The sequence below is a fragment of the Pteropus alecto genome, unplaced genomic scaffold (genome assembly GCF_000325575.1).
Source record: "Pteropus alecto unplaced genomic scaffold, ASM32557v1 scaffold131, whole genome shotgun sequence".
NCBI classification, from domain to species: Eukaryota; Metazoa; Chordata; class Mammalia; order Chiroptera; family Pteropodidae; genus Pteropus; species Pteropus alecto.
The window spans coordinates 9,096,142-9,106,792 of record NW_006434709.1 but is presented as its reverse complement, the minus strand read 5'-3'; positions in this window follow the sequence as shown (position 1 = coordinate 9,106,792).

Genomic DNA, 10,651 nt, shown 5'->3' with positions numbered 1-10,651 from the left:
GAGAAATCAGTGAAATCGAAAGCAGAAAAACAATAGAGAAAAGCAATGAAACAAAGAGTTAATCTTTGAAAACTGATAAAAATCATATTCTAGCAAGAATGACAAAAATAAGAGAGAAGACACATATTACCAATATCAAGAATGAAACATTACTTAAATATAAAACCTGAAACTGTAAAATTACTAGAAGAAAACGGGAAAATTTTCTTGATGTTGATCTTGACAACGATTTCTTGGATATGACACTAAAAGCATCGACAACAAAAGTAAAAGTAGACAAATAGAACTACCTCAAAATTAAAAGCTTCTGCACACAAAGAAAACAATCAACAGAATGAAAAGACAACCTACAGCTTGATAGAAAATATTCTCAAGTCATATATCTGATAAGAGATTAATATCAAAAATATATAAAGAGTTCCTATAACTCAATAGCCAAACAAATGACTCAATTAAAAAACAGGCAAAGGACTTGAATAGACATTTTTCCAAAGATATACAAATGGCCAATAGGTACATGAAAAGGTGCTCAACATCACTAATTATCAGGGAAATGCAAATAAAATCCACATTGAAATATCACCCCATACCCATTAGGATGGCTATTATCAAAAAAATGAAAAATAACAAGTGTTGGCAAGGATATGGAGAAATTTCAGCCCTTGGACATTGTTGGTGGAAATATACAATGGTACAGCTCCTATGGAAAGCAGTACGGAGGTTACTCAAAAAATTAAAAATAGAATTACCATATGATCCAGCAATTCTACTTCTGGATACGTATCCAAAAGAATCAAAATCAGAATCTCAAAGAGCTATCTGCACCCCCATGTTTATTGCAGTATTTTTAACAGTAGCCAAAATACGGAAACAACCTAAATATTCATTGATAGATGAACAGACAAAGAAAATGTGATATATACATATAATGGAATATTATACAGCCTTTAAAAAAGAAAGAAGTACTGCTACATGCAACAATATGGATGAACCTAGAAGTCACTGCACTAAGTGAAATAAGCCAATCACAGAGGGACAAATACTGTGTTAATTAGATACGTCTGAAGTACCTAAAATAGTGAAAGTTATAGAAGCAGAGAGTTGCCAGGGGCTAGGAGGAGAGGAAAATGAGAAATTGTTCAGTGGGTAAAAAAGTTTTAGTTATGCAAAATGAGTAAGTTCTAGAGACCTGCTGTATAACATAGCACCTATAGTTAACAATACTGTATTGTGCACTTAAAATTTTTGTTAAGAGGGTAGAGTTCATATTAAGAGTTCTTATCAAATAGAGGTGAGGGCATGGGGAAACTTTTGGAGATGTGTTTATTACCTTAGATATGTTTGATAGATATGTTTATTACTTTAATTGTGATGATATGTTTATTACCTTAATTGTGATGATTTCATGTGTGCATGCATAAATCCAAATTTATCAAATTGTGTACATTAAATATATGCAGTTTTTGTATATAAATTATACCTCAGTAAAGCTATTAATAAAAATAAAGAATAAAATAGACATCAAAAGGATAATTTTAAAAACTCTACATACCTAAATGTGTATAAAACGAATGAATTCCTTGAAAAATACAAACTACCACAACTTAGCTAATATGAAATAGATCATTCGAATAGCCCTACAACTATGAAGAAAATTGAATTCATAATTTTTTAACTCCCAAAAAAGAAATCTCCAGGCCCTGATGGTTTCACTGGAGAATTCTTCCAAACAATTAAAAGAGTGTTAACACCAACTCTACATAATCTCTTCCAGAAAAAACAAGAGAACAAAAGAACATTTTCTTATTTGTTTGGAGGAGTTAGTGTTACGCTAATACCAAAATCAAAGATAATACAAAAAAGAAAACTACAGACCAATAGCTCTCATGACTTTAGAAACAAAAATCCTCAATAAATTTTAAACAAATCCAATTCAGCAATGTACAAAAAGAATTCTACACCGTGATCAAGCAGAATTTATTCCAGGTGTGCAAGTCTGGTTCAGCATTTTAAAAACAATCAGTACAATCTATCATCTCAATAAGCTGAAGGATAAAAGTTACATGACCATATTAACTGATGCAGAAAATCATTTGACAAAAATTCAACACCCATTTATGATAAAAATAGGAATAGAGGGGAATTTCCTCAACTTTATAAAGAGTATCTACAAAAAACCTATACCGACATTACTGTTCAGATGAAAGATTGAATGTTTCCACCCTAAGATCACAAACAAGGCAATATGTCCTTTCTCAGCACTCTTATTCAGCACAGGGCTAGAATATTTCAAATAATAGTTTGTCTTACGTTGATGTATTTTGGATGTGATTAAATACCCAGTGTTAAGATCAAACACTCAAATTCTTCAATACAGAGGAGCTGCAGGTGGTGGGTTAAGGTATCTAACGAGGAAAAACCTTCCATAAAGCTCACCTCTTCACACTGTTTGTTCTAAGGGAATATGCCTGGAATGGAGGATGCACATGTAGCACCTGGAAACCCAGGCCCCCAGAGGCTGAGATGAGTGTCCAGAAAATGAAGAGAAGACTGCTATGATTTCCTGCTCAAGGACGTTAATGCAGCCATGTTCATGGCCACTCAAATATCTGGCATCTTTAAAGATAAGCTTTATTATTTTCCAGGTTTTCTATTTCTTTAAGGGTATAATTTGTAATATATTTCAAAGGCAAAACCCTCTAAACACTTGAAATCATTTTTTAAACCAAGTTAGTCAAATGCTTCAAAAATTAATTTTAAAAAAATGCCCTTGGCCCTTATCAGCTAGACAGTCCTGCCACGAATGCACAGCTAAACAGATGTCACAAGTCACCTGGTCCTTCCTTACTGTCTCGGTGCCTCCATTCTCTTACCTGCAAAGTAGTGATCATCATAACACCTATCTTACAGGGACTTGGAATGGATTAAAGCAGAGCTCCCTAACCCCCAGTCTGCAGATTGGTACTGGTCCATGACTGGTACTGGTACTGGTACTGTTAGGAACTGGGCCACATAACAGTAGGTGAGTGGCAGGTGAGCCACCGAAGTTTCATTTGTATTCGCAGCTGCTCCCCAGCACTAGCGTCACCACCTCAGCTCCACCTCAGATCATCAGGCATTAGATTCTCATAGAAGCACAGGTCCCTGGTGCCAAAAAGGTTGGGGACTGCTAGATTAAAGGAGCTAATTCAGGTGAAGTATTTAGAACAGTGCTTGCACATAGTAGGCCTCCAGAAACACTCCTAGCCTCTGCTTACAGTTATCAGGGGGATTAATCTTTCTGAAGGACATGGAAGAGACTTTTTTCTATAAATTCCACGCTGCATCCAGAAATGATCAGCCAACACTGTGGTTGCTCATCACTGTTAAGTAAAGGCTGATGAAGGGGAATATCATTAAGAGAGTGAGCCAGAGACTACCCACTGGCTGCCTGCAACTGCATCCATCAATGGGTTTTTTTTGTTCTTTTTGGGGGGAGGTTGGGGAGAGGGTCTGATTTTTATAACCTACCAGGCCTCCTGAGGCATTTGAGTTTTGATATCTGATATTTTGCTAATCTTCTACATTATAGAATTTCCCACCTCTTAGGCCAAACAGCCATGGTTGAATGGCTGAGAGAGAACCATTCTCTCAGAGGAAAAGGAATAAAGAAAAGATTTTAGCATTTGCCATCACTTTATGATGAGCCACGTATTTAAAGTTTTCAAATGTACAACCTCAAGACTGAACGGAGAAGGGGCCAGGATGGGTTTTAGAGAATTTCAAAAGTACTTTGGGTTATCCGCTGTGCCTTACATCTTTTGTTTGCCCTCCTTATTATCTCTCCACCCTCCCCAGCATGCACTGTGCCAGGGACTGCATCAACAGGCTGCTTTGCCCTCTGGCTTCCAGCTGTATTCAGCCAAAGGTGGGGGGCACTGGCAGGAGAAAGAGAGGCAGAAGAGCAAAGTCATGGTGTTTATTTCCCAGCAGGGTCTCTTCAAAGTTCTCTGCTCTTGTCAGGTGACCTTGCCCATACAGTTTTCTCTGTCTCTGGGTTTCTGTAACCACTCTCTCTCATGGTTTCTGCAGGCCTAGAAGTAGAAAGAGAACCCACTGTTACAAGCCCCAGGTACTACACAATTCGTTGCGGTTTACTTGCACATAGCTCCTGACATAAATCTCCTAAAACCCTTGTAAATAAGGCTGCTAGGAAAATCTTTTGTGCTAGTGTTTAATCTTTGGCCCCAGTTCCTGATCCAGAACTCCTAAGACCTTGGTCATTTCCTGAGTGACGAGTGCCTGACACAGAGCTGCTAAATCCCTTGGAATTTCCTAAGGGGTTAGAATGTCTTTTGTTCAAAAGAGGCAACTCTTGGTGGGCTCCTGGATGGGGGCTGGTCACCAGAAAGACCAAGCTATGATTAGAAGCTTGGAATTTCAGCCCCATCCTCATCCTCTGGAGAGGGCAAAGGGGCAGAAAGTGGAGTTAATAATCGATCATGACTATGTGATGAAGCCTCCATAAAAATCCCAAAAATATGGGATTCAGGGAGCTTCTGGGTTGGTGAACACGAACATGTGCCAGGAGGGTTATGCACCCCAACTCCACAGGGACAGGAGCACTGGTGCTCAGGACCCTTCCAGACATCGTCCTGCGTGTCTCTTCACCTGGCCGTTCACTTACAGCATTTAAAATATTCTTTGTAATAAACCAATAATAGTAAGAAAACTTACTGTTTCTGATTGGCATCTGAAGTGAGGACAGCCTTGTGGGTCTGAGCCCTTAACCTATGTGGTCTGCACTAACTCCAGTTAGTGTCAGAATTTATTTGAATTGCAGGACATCCAGCAGGTGTTGGAGAATTGGTCAGCGTGGAGGAAAAACCCATACACCTGTTATATATGAGAGTCAAGAAAAACATAGTGATTTTTTCCTAGACATTCCCCTATTAACATCTTTTCAAATATCTTCATTTAACGATGTCTCTATTTCCTAGCACTCTACCTGACAAATATATGTGTTTTTTTCACTTGAACCTAACCCTTAGGTATGATTCCTTGTACCAAGGCCCAGGGTCAGTAAAGGTAGTCAGTTCAAACCCCAGTCTGAAAATTCTCAAGTGTATAGAAAATACAACTTTGCCTACTTTCCTATAACCCAACTTAATTTCTATTTCAACCCTAATCCTCCAGGGTGGCAGAAACATAAGCTAAATCCGTTCAGGGTCACCCCTGACAATTAAAGTATGATTAATAACTGTGAAACTAGAACTACACACTAGGAATTTGGGAGCCAAGAAGAGGACACCCAACACAGCCTCAAAGGAGGAGAAAAGGAGAGTCAAGGAACTGCCTAGAGAATGTGATGCGTGGATGAAATAAGAGGATGAATGGAGTTAGCCAGTCAAAGAAAGAAAGAGTCATGCTAGGCATAGGATACAACCCAAGCAAAGGCACAGAGGCGAGAAATAGAACATGTAGCAGACTATAAGCCATTCGATGTTATTGGAGTATAAAGTTCAAGATAGAGAGAGAGGACAGAAAGAAGCAGGGGCCAGATCTTGAAGGGCTCTGTTACATCAGGTTAAGGAGCTTGAACTTTATATTACAGGTCAGCGGTCCCCAACAGGGAGGTACACACACCCCAGGATATACACAAAAACATTAACTGGAATTCAGGAAAAACAATGTTAGAACTTTCATCTTATGCTTTAATTATTTTATTTTTGTGCATGTTTTATAAAGTCCATAATATACTAGTGTCATAGGACATGTTATATAATAAACAAATAAATATTAGGCATACGCTGAAGTTTGGGTTCAACTTCAGAATTCAGCCAGAATCTGCCAGTTAGCTTTGGCTCTGACCAAGTGCCCACTTTAACATCATTGCAGACATCTCTGAACCTCTGTGTAATCCGCGATCCTGTGAAGCACAGATCATCATCCTCTCTAATCAGCGTGACAGCAATAATTATGTAAACAAGGCATGTGACATGGTTTCATTGTTAGTATCAGAATATTTTCTAAAATAAGTGAGCATTCTAGATGTAATTTTGAGTAAATTTTCCTTAAGTGTTTTATTAGTGGAAATTCTACCTGTTGGATGAAATTTGTATAAATGTATATTCATTATTGCAAGAGTAAAATGTTGCATTAATTAATGATGACTGTGAAGCTAACAATTTTATATATAAAATTAGCTTAAAACTTACACATTATTAAGTAAATAGGGAAATAGATTGGCACTTAATATCAAGATTTAGTAAGCATGCAGTAGCTGGATAACTTTATGAAGAATTTTTATTCTCTTTGAGCCTGTGTGTTTATAAAATTTTTAAAATATAATGCAGAATAAAAGAGATTCTATTATATTATAATTCTAATATTTGTAGAAGTACCTGGTGTGCTAACCTGCATTCATAACACAAAATAACCTGTAAGAATTGTGTTAAAGTTTTAATTATCTAATTCCATTTTGGCTATGACACTTTCAAGAAAAGAATACTTACTTGGGCGTTCTTTATATCTTGTGAACATGAAATCACAGCACAATGTCAACTTTGCCACTTCACAATTTCACTCCTATATCAAGTAACACAACATCCATGTAAGATTTCATATCTTACTTAAATATGATTTCATAAGTTTAAGGTGAAAGAGGATTCCATAGCTTAGAGATTCTTTTTTACTATTGCACAATGATTTATTAAGGTAATCTTGACAAATCTTTTATTCTTGGCTAAATTCTAGAAGTTGCCCATGGTCAGTTGATTTGGTACAGGAAGAAGAACCAGAAATCCTGAGTCTCATTCCAGGTTCTAATTTTACACAGAGCACTTAATTTCTTCAATGCTTGCCTTTTCATTTACAAAGTGGGACTAATAATTCTAGTCTGCAAAGTACTTTCCTCAGGAGAGATTCATAATTTGAGTGCAATTAACAGCTTCTAATTTTTTCAAACATAAAAGTCTTCTTGATGTTCACCTAATAGCAGAAACACAATGTCTCAAACTAATTGTTTCATAAAAGTGATTATTATTTTAAAGCCATCAATTCATTTTGTGGTAGCTTTATGAAATGGAGGTTAAACTGGAAATAACAGATAAAAACTAATGTCCTTTAACACTGTCATAACAACAGCTTGACATTATCTTAATAGGAAGGTTGTGCTACATGAGGAGGGTGCGGGAAGAGATCAGACAACAAAAAGTGAACTCCATAGTTTCAATAATTATTGATATCCACTCCTCCTATAAGTTTTCTTAGAAAATAGCAGATAGAATTATACATAGTCCCAGCATGAAGCTAATGAACTCTTGACATGAATTTCACTGGACATAATAAGAGATTCTACACTGGGATGTTAGTGTCAGGCTTTAGTGTTGAAGACCAGACTTGGGGTCCTAACCTTAATTCGAACGGGACTGACAGGGAGATAGAGAATTCAGGTAGACATTGGGTTCAAACCAGATGCTTTTGTTTGCTCATTGTCAAGCCCCTTTCCCCACCTCTTCAGCATGCCTTTCAGGTTGTTCCTTAGAAGACCAGGGAAACTAAGGGAGAAAAAATAGTTCATGTATTCATCAGCTCTTCTCACAAAGAAACGATGACTTTTATAATTCAGTAATTTTTAAATGTTATTCTCCCTTTCTATTTTAATGTGAGTCTTTAGTTTAGACAGACTCATAAAGTGATAATAGCCATAAAATCATGAAGTATGCCTGTGGTATCAGAAAAGGAAGAAGCTAGAGCTGAGAAAATGCCTGAATAAAATTCTACAGTCCTTCTGCAGGATTTGAGGGGCCATAGGTCATAGAATCATTTGATTTTTTAAAATTTTATTGAAATATAACATGCATATAGAAAAGCACAAAAATTGTAAGTGTACTGGTAGATAAGTAATAAAAAGTGACCACATCTGTGTAACTAACAGTCAGAAATAATAATCCATGAAAAACTAATTTATGGTAAAAATTGGTCAGAATAGTGGTTATGTTGGGAATTATCATCTGGGAGGGGGACACATCTGCTGGGATATTCAAAATGATACACATCTTGATCTGAATGATGGTTATCATGAGTACTTACATATTTAAAAATGATCCTCTACGTTTAAGTTGTGTGCATTTTCTATATTTATGTTATAATTCAATAAAAAGTAAAATTTCTTAAAGGATTGGTTTTGCCTATTTTTGAATTGTATGTAAATGAATCATAACACGTGTTCTTTTGTGTCTTACTTAACATGTTTGAGAAACTCATCCAAGTGGTTGAATATAGTTGCGGTTCATTCATTTTTATTGCCAATGGTGTTCAGTTGTATGACTACACCACAATTTATTTATTGATTCTACTTTTGGGTTATATCCAGTTTGAGACTAATATAAATAATATTTCTGAACATTTCCTTTGGGATATATGTGAAGACATTTCTTCAGGGCATATATTTAGGAGTGAAACTGCTAGATCTTAGGGTGCATATATTTCAATTGGATATACTGCTAAATGGTTTTCCAATTAGTCATACCAATTTTTATCCCCAATATCAGTGTATGAGAATTTCCACTAGCTCCACATCCTCACCAATAATTGGTATTGTTAGTCTTGGTAATTTTAGTCATTCCAGTAGGAGTATACAATGCATTTTATTATTGTTTTCATTTTAATTTCCTTGATTACTAATGAGTTTGAGTGCTTATTCATTTATTAGTAGTCATTTTATGAAATCTCTTCATTATCTTTTGCCCATTTTTTTAAAATAGCTTGTCTATTCGTCTTACTAATTTGAAAGAGTTCTTTATATATTCTGGGTGTTAATCCGATGGCTGGCCTTTTTACTGTCTTAATGGTGTCTATTGTTATAGTTAGCTTAGTCCAATGTATCAATCTCTTCCTTCATGGTTAATGTACTTTTTGTGTCCTGTTTAAGAAATCTTTTTCATAATTTTCTAATCAGAAAGATTGTTTCATACATTTAGATCTGTAATTTCCTGGAATTTAATTTTCTATATGATATGATAGTCTTCATTTTTTTCCATATGGATATCCAATGGTACTAATACTATTTATTGAAAATATCATCTTTCTCCACTGCTCTGAAGTGTCACCTTGATCATAAATTAAATGTCCATGTGCGTATCTGTTGCCAGTTACTCTATTCTGTCCAATTGGTCTGTTTATCTATCCTTGCACAGTACTATGCTGTCTTAATAATTATAGATTTATAAGTTTTGATACTCAGTAGCAGGTGCTTCTACTTGTTCTTTTTCAAAATTGTCTTAACTATTTTTGGCTTATTGCATTTCCACAGAAATTTTTAAATCATCTTGTCAAAACCCACCAAAACAAGGAAACAGATTTTTATTAGAGCTGCATGAATATTTAGATCAATTTAAGGAGAAATGTATTCTAGTCCGCGAACATAGTATTTTCCTCCATTTACACATTTAAGAAGAAATTGCAGACATGGTTTCATTTTACCTCTAAATAGTTTAATCTGTATTTTGTAAAAGGAATGATATTCTTACATAACCACAGTACACATATCAAAATCAGGAAAGGAACATTGATAGAGTACTATTATCTAATCTGTATTCCTTATTTAAATTTCATCAATTTTTTTCACTAATGTCCCCTCTAGCAAAAAATAAAAAATAAAAAGGTGTTTTTAGTTTTTCAACTTGTCCAGGATCCAATCTAGGACCATATATTGCACTTAGTTGTCATATCTCTTTGGTATTCTTCGCTCTGGAACAGTTCTTCCACCTTTTTTTGTTTTGATACTTTTTAAGATTGCAGGCCAGTTTGTAGAATGTCCTTGAATTGAGTTTGTCTGATATTTCCTCATGATTAGATGTAGGTTATGCATTTTGGGCAGGAAAAACCAAAAACGTGATATTGTATCTTTCTTGGTACACCATATCATGCTGTACATAACATCAGTTTTTCCATTTGCTGGTAATGTGAGCTTTGCTTATTTAGTTGAAGTGTTATCTGCCAGGTTTCTCAACTGGAAAGTTACTTATTTTCCCTATTTTATGTGTTGTGTTTCAGGGTGGGTTTTTTTTTAATGCTATTTTAATGATATTTTTAATCTGATTGTTGATGGTATATAGAAATTGGTAGATTATTCGTGAATTGTCTATATATACAAGTATGTCAGTTGCATATAATGACAGTTTTTTCTTCTCTTCTAAGCCTTACACATTTTATTTTATTTCTTGCCTTTTGTACTGGCTAGGACAATATTAAATAAAAATAGTGATAGGGGATATCCTTGTCTTGTTTCCAACTTCAGGGAAAAAGGTTTTGATATTATACTTTTAATATGATATTTGCTATAGATCAGGTTAGGGAAGATCCTTTCTATCCATCAGAACTAGACTTTTTTTTCTATCTTAAATATATGTAGAATTTTACCAAAGGCCTTTTTTTTTGTATTAAATTGATAATATCTCCCTTTATTCTGTAAATATAATTAATTGCATTGATTAATGTTTTAATGTTAAATCAACCTTGATTTTCCAGAATAAACCCAAACTGGTCATACACGATTGCTATGGTCTTTGCTAGGTACTTATTAAAAGACTAAATTGCAGTTACCCCAAATAGTTAAAAAAAAATCCCAAACATAATTTGGTTTAATTTATGCCTAGATTATGGTCAA